This window comes from Anser brachyrhynchus (assembly GCF_964034855.1).
Source record: "Anser brachyrhynchus genome assembly, chromosome: 5".
NCBI lineage: Eukaryota > Metazoa > Chordata > Aves > Anseriformes > Anatidae > Anser > Anser brachyrhynchus.
This window is the reverse complement of record NC_137699.1, coordinates 62,922,129-62,941,766: the sequence shown is the minus strand read 5'-3', so window position 1 is coordinate 62,941,766 and position 19,638 is coordinate 62,922,129. Positions and strand designations below refer to the sequence as shown.

Here is a 19,638-nt window from a genome sequence, read left to right as displayed (position 1 = left end):
TTTACATACCAGAGCCTGGAGTAGTAAACTGAGTGTGGCCCCAGCCTTGCCATCTGCCAGCACGAGCCAGAGCCGAGCATGGTGTAGGACAGCTTGTAAACCAGGGTGGGGAGTCTGCAGCCCGAGCAGTTACAGACTGGAATTTCATTCATACAGCATGGATCACATGGCTCATTTTGCCATGGTTTTACAATAAAATCTTAGCTAACGTGTTAGCAAAGCCTATTTTGCCCTGAGAAAGGCAGAGGATCCCCACTGTTATCGCTGAAATACATCAGATCCATTGCACAACTCTGCTCGGAAACGTGCAGGGGTGCTCAGCAACTACTTATCCAGCCTGTGCCTAGACTTGGCATCGACTCTGTGCACCACAAGAGAACTGAACTTGATTAAACCTTCACACCAAATCCAGATGGAGAATGGGAAAGGGCAGATTTCCCTTCTCCACATCTGAGTGCCATTTTCAGGAGCACACAACTTTCGGGGCTCCAAATTCTGGATGTACAAAGGTAAACATGTGCTGATGAGACATGTACCCACGTATTAAGAGACGGTCCCCACAGCTCTGCAGAAGGGTAGGTCAGGTATTGTGGAGTTGTGGTTGTGACTAGCAGAGGATGTGATCTCAGGGCCAAGACCAATGGCAAAACAAAGAGACTGAAGGGCAGAACTTCCTTGCCAAATCTTTGCTGATATTTTGTGTTTTGAAGCTCATCCCTTTAGTTATTATCCTGAAGCCAAGTTCACCAAAATGGTCACAAACGTTTTTTAATCATTCCTGCAAAAAAATGCTTCTACAAAACCAGCTTACCTGACAGCTGACATCCTTTCTTACCAGTGACTTTTATCTCTGAGTTGAGCAAAGTACATGACATATGCTTTCATCTGATCTGGAGGCAGGCTGAGCAGAGAAGGAACTGGTTGGCCATTGTGAGATGGAGAGATTACAGGAGCGTTGCATCAATCCTGCACAAACAACGAGTTGGCTGATTGAGCCCGTGAGAGGCAATAATCAGGGCTCACCCCAAAATATTTGGTGCACCTGGTTTGCTGGGGGTGTGATGAAACCTTTTGCAGGGAAGTGTTTATGAGCTCCCAGACTCCTTTTCTTCCAGTGCCCACCAGGGACCTGGTGTGCCATGCAGATACGCTGCTCAGCCCAGGACTGTCTGCTCTGGGTGCTCGCTTGGGGGCTCCTGTAGCACAGAGCAGATATTTTGGGGTGGGTCAGTGTGAATCTACACGGTGGGTTCTACATTACTTCAATTTTTCCATCATCTCACTTACTCTAGTCCCCATGAGCTGGATAATGAAATTTGACCTAGTACTGTTGACTGGTAACAGAGGGTAGTTCTCTGGGGCGTTAGAAGGCAGTTTAAGAGATTGTTTCCCTCCTTACACATTTACTGCTTTATTTCAGCTGTTAGGTCCTGTTAATTTTGCTGTTTGTAGATCCCAGTTTTTCAGGGGAAAACTTCTGGATTTTTTTATTGTCATATGATGTGAAGGCTCAATCCATAATTCCTCCAAACGACAGACTTGTAAAAGGAAAGTTGCCCCTTCTGATATTAGGTCCTTTCATAATGCAGCCATGATCATTTTACAGTAACGACTGGTCCAAAGGTCCAGCAGGGACATGACCTTTGCTTTACTTTGGAGACACTCAAAATAAAATTGTCCTTTTGAGGATGTTTTGTAGTAGGCCTGGACCAGCTACAGGGTGATGCAGGTCTCGAACTTAAATTTGGTGCCTGCCCCTAGGCCTCTGCGTCAGAGATCAGTCTTGCCCAAGGAGTTAAGTGGCACCTGGGGTGGTGTTACGTGTGGGTATGCACCACCATCCAGCTGTACTTAATGAAGCAAGGCAAAATCCTTGAAACAAACAAAAAACCAACCAAACCAAACCAAACCAAACCAAACCAACCAACCAAACAAACAAAAAAACCCCTGAGATCAGCAGGCAATTTCTGTTTCTCATTGGCTTTACTTCTTTAAGACGTGACAGAAACACCCTATCTTGGCTTATTTCTTGAATTACTGGTGTGCCACATTCATCTCAGTGCAGTCAGCTAAGGCAAGCCCATCTCTAAACATCCATAAAATAATTTTGCAAGCAGGATTCCTTTCCTATGAACCAAAGAAAGTTACTGGTTGATGTGTGGACTTTAAGTTTGAAAAGAATAGTTAGACACCTTAATCTGATGGCACGCAAGCTTTTTTCTGGACTTCAGGTTTTGTCAGTGTTAGGGAAGGACCTACTGCTCAAGTCGTGTTCCTCTGTAGAAAACACAGCATTTCTGCTAAGAGTATCAACTCTGCATATCCTGTACTATGCAATGCTGCTGTTGGGGCGACATGACGTGGAGCAGCCTGCTGCCTCTAGGACTACTCAGGTACCTGGCATGGGACACAAGCTTTGCCAAACAATCTCTGTCACAGCACTGGTACAGGTCTACAGCCAACAGACCAAAGATAGATGAGAAATGATGGTGGGAAGCAGGATATATGAGTTGTATTAGGGCCCATGGACCATGCATATGACTTGTGTCCCCTTTGCAGTTGCCTCCAAAAAGAACCAGATGAAGGAAGTGTTTTGTGGGCCATCAGCTGTTTGTTTTTCAACTGAAGGTTTCTGATTAACTCAAGTCTTGCAAAACAAGGGGCAGCAAATACCAGATGGGAGCTGTCACATCCTGGCTTATGACTTGTGGTGCTGTGCAAGCATCTCCGACAAAGCACCATCCAACCTTGGCCTACAGCCTCCAGCAGCAAAGAAGTCTGGTTTTGAAGCCTGCAGCATTTTTCTTAACTAACTTCAACCGTGATGCCATTGATGGCTATCTCTCAAGTGGCTGTTCCAACTACATCTCGTGTCAACGCACATGTACCATGTATTTATTTATTATATGCTTATCAGTGTGCAATGTATGACGAACCCTGGGCTTTAAAATGGAGACTGCACAGATGCCATTAAGTATGAACAGATTGAATTGGGCAGGCCCTGGAGTAGGGTAGTTGCTGGCCAGGATGACATTCAGCAGGACATGGGTAGAACATTGTGGTTTTACACATCAGCTAATAGCTACACCAGAGCAGAGCAGCCCCGTGAGCACCTATAAGTCCCACTGACACTCTGAATCACATTGAATGAGCTTGGAAAAGGGAAGAGGGATAAAATCTTGGTTCTGTTGAAGCAAAACCAAAAACAAACAAACAAAAAAACCTCACAAAAACAGCCAAACTCTCACTAGCTTCCCTCAGGACTCAACGTCCTGCAAACTGTTCTGTGCAGACTGACCTCTGGTTTTGTTCAGAGCTTCGCTGGCTTTCCTGGGGCAGCAGATGGGCTCTGAGACCTGCTGCACAGAGCGGGGCTGGAGCAAGAGCTCAGGGGAAGGGGCCTGCACATGCAGTGTCCCTGGCTGAGCGGGGCCGTGGTGAGCTGTGGCATGGCCCGCTGGCTTCCCAGACCCTGCAGCTTTCTGAAGCCAGCGGGTGTTAACCAGCAGTCAGGGGAGTTCAGGCCTGAGCATATCGCTGAGCACTGCTTCAACATCCCTGCAGCTTTCAAGGGTGACAAGCGATGTTAACTCCCCCTACTTGGATTCCACCTTTTTCAAGTGTCACTTGGTGGAAAATAAAGTACCCTCTCTAATGCGTGGTGAAAAGGTCAAAACTGCTGCCATTTGGGAATACGGGGCTTCCAACTAGGGCTTTCCTGAGGAAAACATTTCCCAGAATTTTTTGATGTTTCCAATCCTGGAAAAGTAGTTTGGGCTGCGCTAGGTAGATCAGAAGGCAGAAAGAGGAAGATGTCTCATATGGCCACGAGATGGCAGCTGGAGCCTGGAAGTTGCTTGAAGGCACAGTAGCTCCCACAGAAAACTCCCTCATTTGCCAGCCCAGTTTTAAATCGCCCGAGACACGAGTCTGCATTTGGGAATATGCACCTGCACTGCTCCGCTTTGAACATTTCGCATGTGTGCTCGGAGTGTGTGAGCTCCGGAATATCTGATTACCCCTTTCATTTCCCGGCTCCTCCGAGCCTCCCTCAATTAGTCAGTATAAAAAAATGGTTTAACCAATGTAATCCCTGTTGATAGGAAAACAGCAGTGCATCTGGTAGTACACTGTGTTATAATTTAGTTTACTACAAAGCCTAATTCAACAGAAATCTGCAGCCAGGTGCTCTGCCCACTTCATGCCACGACCACTTCTGTCTGCAGTTTCTCCCAAAGCTGTGCTCTTCCACTCGCTGTGTTAAATGGCCAGCTGTGTGTGTTTTAAAGGGAGATGGGGCCTCATTGCAGAAGAGACCACCTTTCTTTCAGCTGCACTTTAAACCAGCCCTAGGATGCCCTTTGTCCCTGCAAGTTGGCCCAGCAGGGCTTGGGCTCTGCGCAGGCCTGTCGTGCCGAGCAGAGCCAGGCCTGAGGTCTCTCGGCCTTGTTTGGGTCCTCACAGAGACCAGAGAAACGTCAACTGGAAAACAGGGTTAGGGCAGAAATGAATGATCGTACAATCACAGAATGGCCTGAGTTGAAAAGGACCTTAAAGATCATCATTTCACACCCCCTCTCTGGGCAGGGTTGCCAACCACTAGAGCAGGCTGCCCAGAGCCGCATCCAGCCTGGCCTTGAATGCCTCCAGGGATGGGGAGATCCTGGTAGGAGCCTTTACATGGGTGGATCGTAAGACCATAGAGAAAGCATATGTGGTGGTCAAGGTACTGGTTTGGAAGTCCTGCTGTAAAGCCATTTGGTCGAGAGCCAATCTGCAAGAAAAGTGCCCATGCCTTTGGCTGCTTTCCCCACAAGTGACAGCATGGTACGCTCGATCCCAGCCTCTCTTGGCTGCTGAGCATATGCCAGTGTGACATCGGTATCCTGTTATTTGCATAATGGAAAATACACTAATATTTCCACATTTTGGTGAGATCTCCATGCACTGTGAAGCTATTGCTGCCCGTCTTCGACCCATTCCAGTATTTCCTCATTGAGCTGCTGTTTTCCCAGCTGAGGTGGTGATAATAATCATGCTGCGGACTGCTGCAGCACCAACCGATAACAGATGAGCACCTGCTGCTTCAGAAACACCTTGAAAAAGAAAATATATTCAGTTATGATCTGTGTCATGGTTCACACAACTGGAGCTAGAGGAAGGTGGGACGGACCCACACCCCAAGGCTAGGGCAGAGCTGCCCCCTGTACCGGGTACCCCCAGCTGGCCCCGCACATCTCCTGCCGGAGGCAGAGGTACCTGCTCCTCCTCCCTGCTCCATTGTGCTCGTACGTGCCACGAGCAGATAGCTCCTCGGAGCTGTCACGCTTCTCGCCGCAGCGGGAGGGATTTCTTGGCAGTCGGGAGTGGTAGGAAACGGCTGTGGTGGGGACGCCGAGCAGAACAAGGAGGAAATTGTTATCGGCGGCAGAAAAAGGTGAGGAAGCATCACAGCAATTTTTGCACTTCTCGAATGGTTTGGCTTGTGAAATGGGAACTGCCACTGCTCGGGGTGAATTTGTGGAGAGAGCTCTCCTCTTTCTTAAGAGTGTAAGCTTATTTTACAGGACAGGGGAACACAGCCAGATAGGAGCTCCTAGCTTCTTTTTCCCTGACCTACTGTGAGTTATTTACAAAGGTTTAGACTTCGTTAAAGCAAAGATGAATTTCTGAGCCTGCCGGTTAATATCTTACAGCTGCTCGTCTGAGGCCCTGTCCGAAGACCAGCAATGTTAGCAGGCACCTTCCCTCTGACATCAGGGGGCACTGGGATGGGGTTTATGCATTTGGCAGAGATTTTCTAGTACTGTATTTAAACACTGGAGAGAGCAGCAATGATTCAAGTCAGGTTGAGCGTTCAAGACTGGCTTAGAGCTTTCTTGAGCACCAAGTCTTGTGGATTTGCATTTTGTATGTAACGGGGCACTAACCTTGGGAATTATGTGGTCCTCATGAGACAGGGATGATTCCTGCTCTACTCTCTCCTCGTCTTCAAAGCTGTTGTAGCCCAGTGACATCCCTTTGCTGTCCCTGGCGCTCTGAGGAGCCAAGTCACAGAGCTCATATGCTGGTGGATTCACACTGCTCCTGTTCCACTGGTTTCTGAGCATTATCCATAGCCACAAAGCTAATTATCCATGGGCACGAGCAAACATCATCTCCTTGGGATGATTTACTTGTGCAATCTGATGCATTGTGCCTGTGTATCTCCTTATGAAACTCGTTCTGCAACCAAACGCTAAGATACCAATTAATGTACCACGCAGAACAAACAAGGAATTAAGAGAATAGGAAAGTGATCTTGCAGATCACATCAGGGATGGTGAAACACAAAGATCATAAGCCAGGAGGCGGTTAAAGAAGGTACAGAAGTAAAGAATTCAATGGACAGGAGATAACAGAGGTTTCCATCACGTGAGGATTAAAGGAGATGTAGAGAAAAGTTAACCAACATAACCCTTGGTCATTGCAGAGGGCAGTATTGCCCCACAGTACAGCTGTTTGCAGCCACTAGTGGCAGCCTTGGGTTGGGATGTCGCTTCTGCAGCTGGCCAAAGGCTTGCAGAACTACCAGCCCATCCTCTGTCCCAGGGCACAGAAGCTGGGCTGCTCTGGGCCATGCCCAACCAGAACAGCTGTGCCCCGTTGGGCGGAGGCTTCAGGATCATAAACAGGGCTGAAAACTGGGGCATCCCTGAGGGTTTGTTTCCACAGTGATCCCCAGCTGTGCTCGCCAGGGCTGTGATTTAGAAATTTCTTCCTGGCGAGTGTCCGGGTCCTTCTCTCGTTGTGCACTCTCAGTTTCTGAGTGCCCGTACACAAATTTCTAGGCATGGCGTGGGACGAACACACAGAGCCAGGGTCTGCGGTGAGCAGGGATGTGTTCCCCGAAGAGGCGTAGGGGGGCTGAAAGTGAGAGGAGCAAATGGAGCCATTCCCACCTCTCTGGGAAGGAGGTATCAGTCGCTTCCTTTTCCGAAGCTGTGCCCTTTGGTGCTGCTCCTCCATCTCTTTCTAGCAGGAGTAAGTAGGAGGATAAAGTGGTGCTTTCTCAGCAGTGCCTGCAGCTGGAGCAAGGTTCCCGGTGTGGAAATGGGACCCCTGTCACGGTCCCTTTGGCCATCAGAGGAGAGTGCGCTCCTGCCACCTCATGGACGTCTCGGAGAACAGAGAGGAATTTCTCCACAGGAAGAGGGGATCGTGATGAATTTTTCTTCAAATCTATTTCAACAGTTGAGAATTTAGCTAAGTATTAAACAGATTAATTTTTTCTTTTGCCTTTATGCAGGCTTTTGATTATGCAGTTGCCGTAATGAACTCAATGTGGTTGTTTCCGATTTGGCCCTGTAGCATCTGGCAGGGAGCCTCCGTCTGAATGCGAGTCTTGCTGCATCCAGATTTGATTCCTTTTCCTTGGCACGGCTTTCCCTCCTGCTGATGGAAGCTTTAAAGAAAAAAAATACCATGACATCTGAAACACTGCCAAAAAACATCAACATGCTTTCTGGCTGCCATCTATTGTGCAATGCAAACCTCTTAAGATTTAATATTTCTAAAACTGCGGTGCACCTGCTTGCAAGAAAAACTACCTTGTCACATGACGACATGTTTTGTTAAATCACTTTTTTTGTTTATTAGCTTCAGAATGTGGGTTTATTCCCATTCTCCCCTTTTTACCTCCTCCGCCCCAAGATTTCTCTGTGAAATAATGCTTCCTTCTCGAATTGTAATCTGTAATTATACGATGCATTTCCCACCCTCTGGTTTTGGCAGATGCTTGTCTTCTATCTATGGTGAGAGCTTCGGTGCACTGGGTGCATTTGGTTGTCTCCTGCCACTGGACCCAAGCACCAGTTAAATCCCAGCTTGGCCCAACTGGGAGCTTGCCAGTGCCTGCAAGGTCACTTTGGTTCAAGCAGCTCTTCACTACCGGCTGCTGGACTGAAGAGGGCTCTGCTGCCTGGCCAAAGCACAGCTCTCCGGGCTGCCACTAAAGAAAGTTTCCTCTCCTGTTTGATTTCTATTTTTTGGGGGGGTTCTTTTTCAAGGTAGATTTCAGCTCCACAGGTGCTTTGCTGGGGTGGGAATCCGAGACAGAGCTGGATGGACTCAGATGGGCAGGGAGAGCTCAGAGGGGCGAAGCCTCCCGAGAAGCACGTGGGATCTGTTCCTTTTGCTCCCACCTGGTAGATCAAAGAATTGTTCAGCAATAACTACCAGCAGGTCGCCTTCCAGGTGTCGCAGAGGTATGGCATGTTGCTCAGGTTACACTTACCCCATTGCCAGCACTGGAGCAAGCACAAATTACGTGTGCTGGCTTCGGGGACTGCTCTCAGAAGACCTGCCCCTCATTTTTAAAGGGGTGGCAGCATGGTCTCACCTCTACCTGCCTTTGTCCAGTGTTTCTTAAGGACCTTTGTGCTTCTTCCGCCCTCAGAAAGTGGCGCAGAGGGGGGAGTTCTCCATAAATAACCAAAAAACACGCTGTCTTGCTTTTTATCAAGCCACCTGACCCATGAGAAAGGTGGGACAGTGGAGTTTTCTGGGTTGCAGCCCCTGGGGATCCCCAGCACCTTTGTGGTCACTGATTTTTCCATCACATCTGCAATGTGCAAACCCTAGCGGCAAACTGATTCAAGGAGGGGTTCACACTGCTGCTCTGAGCCTTGTGCTGGCGTTACCGGCCCCTGTGACATTTAACTGGAAGGAGAGGACACGAGCAGCCTCGTCCTTGCTCCCGGCTCTGAGCTGGCGCAGGGGTGGGTGGCAGCTTGCGGTGGCAGGCAGATGCACCCGGCTACCGAACCACCTGGTGCTTTCAGCAGCTGCCGAATAAGCGGAGACCCTTGGAAAGTTTGTCAATATTTATCCTCGCTGCATATAGCAGATGAGTGTTAGCAAATTACAGGCTGTGCCACCACAGACAGGCAGGCTCTGGTTGCGCGGAGCCGGGCTTGCCAAGTGTCCTTATTGATGTTGCCTTCATCAGCTGTGCTCGCTAGTAAATCAGCCACTTCAGCTCGACGTTCGCCTCTGTAGAGGGACTGGGAATTATCTCAAATCACTGCAGAAATTCTCGTGCAATCCAGAGTGGCATGGCAACATGTAGGTCACTGTAGGAGCATGTAAGTGGTCTGCAGTGGTCTGAAAAAGGCACTGGACCTCTGGAGAAATGCAGCCTGTCCTCGGGCACAAGGACATTTCTTTGAATTGGCCAAATTCTGTTTGTGGACAGGCTCTGTAACAGTGGACAGGCTCGCACTTTCCCTATAACCAACTCTGGCTGCCCCAGAAGCCTTCCAAACTCCTGCCCTCCCCACACACGTGGAGAGCATGTCCTGCTGCTGCTGCTGGGACAGGCTGCTGGCTGCTTGCTCTTGCCATCCCATAGACACAGACCCGAGTCCACTCCATGGCCTCATCGACCCCGAGTCAGTGCTTTCAGGTGATAATGAGCTAAAGGAAGATCTCCCCTCCCGCTTTTTCCATCCTCCCGTTGAGCAGACACAACATTTCTCTTCGTTTGCCACAGAACAGCACAGGTCCCAGTTCCCATATTGTGAAGGCCTCTGCCATAAATCAGGCTGATAGGTTTATTCTCTACGTAATGGGAAATTATGACAAATGCAGCTGTATAATCTAGTTAGTAACTCACCATAATGACTACTTCTAGGGTGATTTATGGGTTTTGTCATATGTAAGCTTTCAGAACATTAGAGATTACATTTTTCACACTTTTTGTTGGAATCTCAGTTTATTAGACTTTACTGCAGCATTAATCACTTGCAGTACAACCCCAGACTTCACAAACGCATCGGATCAGCATGAAAAAGGCAGAGAAAACAAGAGCTGTTGTGAATTAATGAGCCGGGTAGCGTGTCTCATAACCAGCAGTGAAACAACCTGTGTTCTTCTTCAAGCTGCCGCAGAAAGCCCCGAAGTCCGCGAGTCTTGGACGTGATGTGAGCAGGGCAAAGAAGTGAAACACCACAGCCAGGCTTGAAACCCCAAGGATCTGCGAGGCTGAGTCTATCCTAATTAATGGTGAAATGATGTGTGAATCTGTCCTAAGTGTTCAAATAAAGAAGATTGATTCCCAGTTATAATACGGCTTATAAGTAAAACACTAGGATTATATAGGGGAGATGTATGTGTCGTGAAACAACTGATAAATCAGGCAGACAGTTCCAAGGTCTACTGTGAAGGTCTGGGAAACTTTCGAAGTTGCCATTTATGGAGTTTGGTGTGGGATAAACTGGACTAAAAGGCCATCGTTACCCGAATTGCTTTGGTTTATGGTGTTTTTTTGCAAGAGGCCCATTCAGATAACGCTTTATAATACTCCAGGAAACGTGTTGAAAAAGTCCCTACAATCCATCAGGAACAAGCAGAGGGGAGGCTGGGGGTGATGTGACACGTAGGCACGTAGGGCCCCATTACAGTGCAGAGGGAACAGGCCTGTTTTGGGGTAAATCAGCGTAGGTTAGGGAGTTGCAGCTCAAACCTCTGCTTGCAGAAGACTTGAGGTGCACTGAAGGTCCTGGGCACCCATCTGATTTGGGATGTGGGTGGGTGGGTAAGGCGATCTGCAGGTGGTGAGGAGTATCTCTGCTCACTGAGCAGCTGGAGAGCTGCAGACACCGATAACTGATAGCAGCATGGGCCAGGGAGGTGACCTGGGGCTGGGGAACGAGTCCTGGTGTCTCCTTTCTGCTGCTGCTTTCTGCTAAAGATAACAGCCTGTTACCAGGCTCTTCTCGCCCAGGTGATAAGCGGCTGGTGAGATTCAGTGCTGCATGTCCCTGTCTTTGTCTGCTCTTCTTCTGCGCCCTGCGCCAGGCAGGATGGGGCCCAGGGTGGAAGGATGTGGGGGCTGAGAGCTGGGATGGGCAGCCAGACAGAGCAGCTGAGGTGTCCCAAACCCTCACAAGCCCAAAATACAGCCCTGCCCCACTAGTGCCAGGAGGGGAGACTGAGCCGCACCACAGTGTGCTGGGATGGGTGGATGGATGCCACGGTGCTCAGGGCAGCAATCTTCAAAGAGAGGTCCTGATCCCATGCGTGTTGTGAGTGTCAGGTCTTTGCTGGGAGAAGAGAAGGTGTAAAAGGAAACTGCTGAGGCTGGTAGGTGTCCTGGAAGCAGGCTGTAACCCCTCCCCACGGGTGCTTGCTTGGCCTTCTGAACGCATGGCATCTTATCGGGCTGTGCATCGACAGCTGTCTGTGGAAATGCTGACAAGTGAGAAACCATCAGTGGGTGGGCAATGCTGCCTCGTACCGCCAGCAGCTGGGATGAGCCTTCTTCAAAACAGGCCCTTAATACGAGTCTTTGCTGTCAGGAGCAACAGACTCCATCCCTCATTAAACCAGAGCCTTTTTTTTTTTTTTTTTTTTCTTTTGAGGAACACAAAGAGCCACTCTTGTTTATTTCATTCTCATTTTCAATTTGTCTTGTTTGGGTAGTTCAGGACACCCATTGCATGAGAAGCATGAAACATTGCATATTGCCAGAGTGTGGCATCTGTAACTAGCTGGAAATGCTGGTAAATATCCTTAGGGAGGCTCAGGGACGTGGCAGCCAGAGGCTCACGTCCTCCAGTGATGTCCAGCGGCAGACAGGAGACCAGCACTGCACAGCCACAGCAGATCTTCCCTGGCAGGTAAAAACAATTTTGCTTGTATATGTGGACTGTATATAAAAGACATAAAAAGAAGCAAAATTTTGCATTTGTTTTTTCACATTTGGCTTGATACAGGCTGGAAGACTTTTTTTTTTTTTTTTTTGTGATTTTGATGCACCCGTTCCAGGCTGCAGGCAGTGACGCTGGTCCTGTGTGGATATGTCAGCGGTGTCCCCATGGGAACCCAGAGACAAGGCAAGCAGGAAGAGCATCCCCATGATTAAAGGGCTGCAGGTGCTCACTCCAGCATCGCCTTGAGCCCAGGGGACCAGACTGACCCACTGGAGCCTGCCCTCTGCGTGGTCGAGGGGCTGGACAAAGTCCTGTGCCAGCTCAGCCCTCGTCTGTCAGCACCAGGGCATCGCTGTGGTCACATCCCAGACTCTGCCTGCATGGCGTGGGAGAGATCTGAGCCTCAACACAAGCACACAATGGCTGGTTGGCCATGGGGTTGCCCATCCTCAGATAGACTTTGCATCCAGAAGTGACCTATGGCAGGAGGATGCAGGATGTGGACACAGCAGGAAACGCAAGGAAGCTCTTTGCAGCATCAGACCCTTTAGGTCTAAGCCACGTAACAGGGGTCAAAGCCAGCTCAGAGCATCTCAGCCTGTGCCCATCAGACCTCGGGAGGAGGCTCAGGACAAGGAAGCGGAGTGGGAGAAGATCTGAAATGTGCTTCTTTGGGTGCTGCCAGGACAGGCAGCGACACACACACCTCCAGCTCTCCACTGGCACCAGGAGCCTGAGGCCTTGCAGTGCCCTGCTACAGCCAGGGCCTGGGGGGCCAAATTCACCCGTGCCTCGAGCCGGCCCTGCTGGATGCTCTCAGCCCTGATGCAGTCTGGAGGAGAGATTTGCACCCAAATCTCCATGTCTTGGGCTGTGCTGTGCAGTTCGAGAGCACAGGGCCAGACCGGGGCCAGGGGGACACCCCGCCGCCCCCCAGCAGTGGGGTGGATGTGGGGTGGCCAGGGCAGAGAGGTGCCAGCCTGGCCTGAGCCTCTGTCCCTACACCCACCTGGGGCTGGGGCAGCTCCTGCTCTGCTGGACCACGTGCAGCTCTCATCCTCCACCGCCTTCAGTGCCTGTCCCCACCGGCCCAGGTGACGTCTTCTGCAGGTAGGTGTAGCTAATAAGCCCCGTGCAATATTTTGTCTCTGTTTTCTATGCAGCACAGAGCAAAATTTAATGGGAGGAGTTTTCGTTAGGCTTGCTGGCATCTTGCTATTGCTCTCCAAGAAGCCTGCTTCTCCCATCCTTCTTCCCCTCATCTTTTATCTCCAGTCTTTTCTCTCCAGCTCGGGAAAATGGAGACAACTCCTCATCCCCAGCTCCGAACACCAGGGAGTTCAGCGTAGGCGGTGGCATGATGCTGTTAGGAACAGTTTCTCCTCATGCCCATGGTTCCATGTCTCCACATGCTCCCAGCCCTGGGTGCTGGGTTGTCTTCTTGGGGGCAGAGCACAAAAGATGGGAAACTGGGGAAAAGCCAGTGAAAGAACTGCGCTGCTGCTCATGTTGCCGGATCTGCTCCGGGGTCAGGGAACTGCCAGCAAAAAGAGCCCAGATGTTTCTCAGTCTGCACAGGCAGGCTCGCCAAATGCAGGTTAGCAATACCAAACTGCACGTTTGTGACAACAAGGATGCCCTTGTCGCAAAGGCCCTGGCATAAAATACACGCTGTGAAACGGGAGGTCGGGGCGCCGAAGTGATTTAAGAGCCTTTGCCCCGACTCGAGCATTTTAAAGGGGTCTTTGCATTTGTTGGATTTCTGGGTTCTAATATCAATGAGAGAATTAAATCATTATATTAAAACATCAAAACACTAATGCTTTGTTTTCATTGGCACGAAGCAAAATGATCTAACTCAAAAGCCATGAAATATCAGCCTTTTTTTCGCCGATGAATAATAAGATCTCTGGCTGCTCGTGATTGTAAATTTAATAATGTCAGTGATTTGAAAGGTTTGAATCCTAAACGTGAAGAAATGTGTTTTACCCCTTCCATCCACTGCCTCGCTCCCCCCTCCCCTCCCCTCCTGTCAGGAAGTTTTGGGGCAAATAAGCCAAAATGCATCGATCAGAGCCCGTCGGTCTCGTGTACCAGGTGAGTGCCAAACTCTGCTTACCCAGCGCAAGCCTCCATCTCCCAGGTGGTCTGCATTTGCTTATAGCTGGGTCCTGTAAGCAGATTTAATATTTCATAAGCACTGCTCCATCTCATGCCTATATTATTGACACCACATGGAAGTCAGGAAATTGGTTCTTTCTGGGAACAGTTTGCAGAAATATGCAGCCTGTCAGCTCCTTTCTCATGGGGTGCATTAACAGAGGGGCTCGCAATTACAAGTAATGAACCTTCTCCAGATGTCTGCAGTGACTCAGCTCCAACTTTATCTTCGATGTACGAGATGGACTTGACAAGATGGATTATTTGTGGATATAATATAATAACTTTGCAAAACGTGGAATTCCCAATTATTGCAAGAGAGGCTAAGCATTCGGTAGGAGAGGAACGCCAAGGTTTATCCGCTGGATAAACAACAACAACCAAAAAGGAAATAAGCTGTGCCATTTCCCCCTCTTGAAACTACAAATGTTCCCATGCTGTTTTAATTCTTCCTCTTTATGATACCGTTTATGTTACACACATTAAAGTTAAGTCATGTCTTTAATAAGATGGAAACTGGAAGTGAGATTTTGAAGGAAAAGGAGCTCGGCGTCCTAAATTTGCTCTGCACTTGGAGAGCACAGAAAAACAACAGAAAGGATGGGATATACCAAAGAAAGCAATTTTAATTGTCATCTTCCATGGAAAATTGAATCCAGTCGTTCCCCACTGCTGTGAGTGCCAACGTACTGTGCTATATATGGCTGGGTGCTTATTTTAGCAATTCAGCTGAACAGAAAATAGTGTAACCAAAGTGAAATTTCTTGGGTAAAGCTCTAGCTGCAAATGATGCATAGGGTTTCTCAGGTTATAAATTTTAAACTGGGTTATTCGAGGCCTGCACTGAATAATTGGGACAAATCTCTTTTACTTTGGGTATGATTAAGAGCGATAATTTCATGCTAATGCCCTCTGAAGGCATAGTTGTCAGGCGTGGATAAAGGGATGCTGAATTATCTTTCTTTTAAATCACACGTCTCCTGGTACCCAAGCTGTAAGACCGGGCTCTCCTTGGGGAAGTATTTGTATATCTTCTTGGGCTGAGCTGCAGGTTTGTTTGATGTGGATCTTCAAGATAAAATTACTGCGCTCCAGATGTTACAGTTTAAATGTTTGTACATAGGGATTTCCTTGGTTGTTGAAGAGAGGAGACTCAAAACAGACTCGATCATTCATGCATCTATTTCTAGCACATGCTTTGCTATGTTTGAGGAGGCGAATGTCAAGAGGAGCTTTTATAAACAGGCCTTTCTTTCTTGGAGCGGTTTGTTTACCGGCTAATGTGCGGAGCGGGCTTCTTCAGCGCTAACAGCAAACTGTTGATTTGAACTATCACGCCTCTCTCAGCAGCTCCAAAAACCTTCCTTTCTCCTTGGGAAGAGAAAATAAAGGGGGGAATTCTGCTCTGTAACCGCCGCGGGAGGGATGTGCTCTGCCTTTCTGCGGCGAGGGAAAGGCTGGGCTCTGGGATGCTGGGCTCTGCCTGGCCCCGACCTGAGCAACCCCAGCTGCACCCAAGACTTTTTCTCCCTTCCAGGTCCCCCTGGGCTCCTGTCGTGCCTGGCCTCATGCTGCGTGTCACCGAGGCGCTGCGGGGACTCAAAACTCTGGAACAAAACATGCCCAGGACAGTGAATTTCAAAATGCCAAACGCTGTGCCATCAGCCAGCTGATCAGAAGGAAATACAGATGTTATGGTTTTCTCTACGGGAGTAGCTCACACGATCACACACCTGCAGGAGACGAGCTCTTGGCACTTGGTGGGAAAGAAGAATCTGCTTGGGAAGGAGCAGAGAGCTTCCCTGGGGTGGGGCCGCTTCCCTACTGTGACTCTTCATGGGTGTCCTCAGCAGTTTGGGACAAAAACGTGTCTCAAAGGAGCAGCAAACATGTGTTGAGACACAAGCGACTTCAAAGGGAACAAAAGCACATCAGTGCGGTTGATAATTATCAAAAGGAAAAGCCAGCCCTTTGTAAATAAGGAAAAAAAAATACACAAAAAAACACTGCAGGACCGGGTATCTTCTGACACCGGTTTTGGTGGCATCACATGCAGCAGTGGGGGAGCAGGGCTGGGGCCGCTGTCCTCGCCTCTTGCCCTGGGTGTCTAAGAGGTCCACACAATGGGGATGGAGGGAGCCTGAGGCTAGCTCAGCAGTTGCTCTTCTCATCTGGCCATTTTGGGTGGCCTTGATGTCTCAAGCGACGACTTTGTCAGCATGGAGATGCAGGGTTGGGTAACTTCTTCCCTTCCATGTATCTACAGACCCTGCTGTTGACAACAGATGAGAAATTTGGGGAAGGACAGACAACCCAGTTAAACAGCGGGACAGAGAAGAGGCAAGGGCAGAGCGACGAGGAGCAAGGTTGCGGAGATCTGCCCCGAAGTCGCTCCCAACCATCCGTGCCCCCCAGAAAAGAGGGAAAGGGTCCATTAAAGCCCTGTTTGGGGTGAAAGCAGAGAACACCTGCACCCCTCCCCTGCTTCCCAGGAACGAGGGAAGGCATCGGGGCGCGAGCGCCATGTGGAGCTGCAAAACATGTCCCCTCGCCCTCCTCTTCCACGCGTGCAGCGATGAGAGATGAGGAGAGCCTGGTGCATGCAGCCACCTGGTGGCTTCCACCCGAAGCATCTGGGGCTCAGGCTGCCTCCTCCCGGGCACCTCGGCCCCCGGCTATGGTGGTGGTCTGGGATCTGCCGCGGCTCCGCATCTGCTGGCGAGCGGGGCCCGCGCCGCCGGCCCCAGGGTGCGAGCGGGCGGCCCCGTCGGATGTTTCCCAAGCTGCTCGGGCGTTTGTAGTGAGAAAGGAATGTTCTTCCTGTCCCGCCCCAGCCCCGTTCAAAGCCCTGCGTTTCCCAGCCAGCCATATGAGTCCCTTCCCAATATAGTCTTCCCTTCGGCTTTATTTGACTTTTGCAGGGCTTTTGTTAGGCTGTGGAAATGGAGACAGCTCAGGAGAAACATCTCCCTGCTGTCCCCTGCAAGGTGACCTCGTGTGCCTGGTGATGACCATGTCCCAGACAAGAGCTCGCCAAAGCCAGGCTTGTCCTTGCCTGTTGGTGCTGCAGGGATCGTAGATTCACCCATGGACAACGGCAAGAGGCTTTTTTCTTCAGTCTGGCTCTGCCTTTTTCTTTCAGCTTTTTAATGATTTTTAGAGAAAAAATATGTACCTTCGCTATTCTGCACAAACTCCCTCAATTATCCTCTATACAACATCGCCCTGCAGTCCCTGGTGTAACAGCACTGGGGGTGAAAACCTTTGGTGCATGCAGGTGCTGACAAAATCAGTGGCAAAGTCACAGCCTATACTGCAGCAGCCCAGGAGCTCTGCTTTATGGTAGTTACATGACATTACGTGTGTGAGACAGAGCAGGCTTGAGCCTTTTCTCAGTACCCATTCTGAAGCAGGAGGGTCAGGAGCAGACTCGTGCTGCTGTCCCAGGCGCGGGAAAGGCAGCTTAGCTGCAGACTTCCTTGCCTGAGCTTTAGTCCTGCAGTTGCTGGATGCGTTTTTGTGACCTCCGCCCAGAGCACTCATCTCAAACCATGCCCTTGGAGTGGTCCGACTGAGGGTGGTGAGCTCTTTGCTCACTGGCAGGAAGACCGAGTGACAAAGATCATCCAGAAGCTGTTCAGGGTGAGCAAAGCCCTCATGCATGGATACAAAAACGGTGCCCGCTGTGAAAGCCCCGTTTATTTTCGGATGGGAAGCTGTGTCTTGGGGATGCTTCAATCCCACAGCCTGAGGACCTGAATTCTGCCCCTGGATCAGACCAGAGTGATGCAGGTGAGTATTGAAGAAAGTGAACTCTGCAGTGCTTTTAACACCTCCCACGGTGCATGTTGACAGCTGGCCTGGGTATGTGGCCCTCCTGGCTCCATCCACACTGACTGCTCACTCTCCCCAGCAATTGCCATGTGGCACCTCGGCCATGAGTGACGATCTGTGGCTTGTAGGTCTCCAAAAGGGTGGTTTTCTGCTCTATATCTGGCTTTTCACTGCTGAGTGGCTTATTTGGTTCACACCCGAGGTGCAAACTGGCATATATGCAAAACAGGCAGCAAGAAAGCGAAATAGTTTCTGGGCTAGAGTCAGTCATGGCATGATGGGGAGGAAAAGAGGCAAATAGTGGAAAAGTGACCTGGCAGTATAAATGTAGTATTTAGGACTAAGAACTAGTGAGGGACAAACAGGTACAATTTTTCTGGGATACAAGAAGCTGTGCCACTACAAATAGGGTAACAAAATCACCCGCAGCTCTGCAGGCTCCTCTGCCCAGCTCTCACCTCCTGGAGACCAACAGCACCCTGCGGCACGAAAGGTGGTCCCAGGTGGCCCCGTGGCTGTCCTCGGCGGTCCCCTTTGTTCCCCGGCGTGCGGCACTGGTGGAGCAGAGCTCATCCCAGCCGTGCAGCCGGAGCAGCAGGAGCAGCAGGAGCAGCAGGGCTCCCACCGTCCCGTCCCGGAACACTTTGTCCTTGGATGCTGCTCGCGGTGCGGCTGCGAGGACAAAGATCGACGAGCCAACATAAATCATCGTTTGAAGTCTGCAATGACAACATGGAGAAACATTAATGGGATCGTTTAATAAAATCCACATTGTTTCCATCGGGAAGCTGTATAAACAGCACTATCAGGGGCTGCCTAAGCCAGCCCTTGAAGGCCACAAGTGCGTGCTGCTCGGCTCATGCTTGTTGCACGCAGAGGGAGGCAGGGAGCTGGATCGAACGATTGATTAATCAAACGGTAGTTTGGCTCACAGGGGAGCTGGGACGCAGCTCTAACACACCCTTCCCTTCCGCGGCGAGCTGGCCACCTCCTCCTCCAGCCCAGCTGTAGGTGAGAGATGCTCGGAGGAATGCGTGACGCCTCTCGCCTGCGTCTACCCGCTCACCCTGCCGGCACCCATGGGTCCCACCTGGTCCCGGCTCAGGGAGCCCCCTCGCTGCTCTTCCTGTGAAAATGGGTTAATCAGTGCCAGCTTCCCCCCTTCCTGCCCACTGTCATTTAGGGACTGTCCCCTTGTCCCAATGTGCCGTGTTTGGAGCGAGGCTGGGTGCGGGTATGTTCATGCATTTTGGTCTTGAGCCAGCACCCGGATCCATCGCAGCCAAATCAATCTGACAACAATGTGTATAATGATCCAGGGGGATCAGGGAAGTCCCAAAGCCTATCCACAACAGACATCACCCAGGACAGTGGTCTTGCCTCTCTGCCAAAATCCCGAGGCTGCCCAGAGGAGCTGTGGCTGCCCCATCCCTGGCAGTGCCCAAGGCCAGGCTGGAGGGGGCTGGGGGCAGCCTGTGCTGGGGGCAGGGGGCCCTGCCCATGGCAGGGGCTGGAATGAGATGATCTTTTACGGTCCCAAACCATTCTGTGATTCTATGTTTTTCTCAGCACCAGATGCACAAGTTGGCCAAAAGTCCTTCCTGGAGGTTTTGGTGGTGCCAATGTGCTGACTGCTGCCTTGGCTGAGGGAGATTTTCCTGCAGAGAAGCGAAGGCTGGAGGAAACACGGGCTGCGTTGTCCATATTTTGCAGAGGGATGAAGCTTTTTTCTGCATTCACTTGGGCAGTGCTTTGATTTTTCTGGTATTTTTAGGAACTGCAGATCTGAACTTGATTGTTCTGAGCAAAGCCTAAAGACAGGCAGAGCTGCCAACTCGTGGGATTTTACTGCCAGCTCTGTGGTGTTTCTTAAGTCCCAGTGCTTGGCGTCATGTGACGAAGTGAGAATTTCAGGGTTTGTTCAAAAAGTTTTCTCAAATAAGGTGTGAAA

General features: G+C 50.1%; 1 long non-coding RNA gene across 1 annotated transcript; it reads left to right on the top strand.

Moving 5' to 3' along the window:
* Nucleotides 1-5,256: 5,256 nt before the first annotated feature.
* On the top strand, nt 5,257-7,758 carry LOC308195629. The gene is made up of 2 exons (XR_013951686.1): nt 5,257-5,437; nt 7,059-7,758. It is a non-coding gene; the product is annotated as an uncharacterized lncRNA (long non-coding RNA).
* Nucleotides 7,759-19,638: the final 11,880 nt, after the last annotated feature.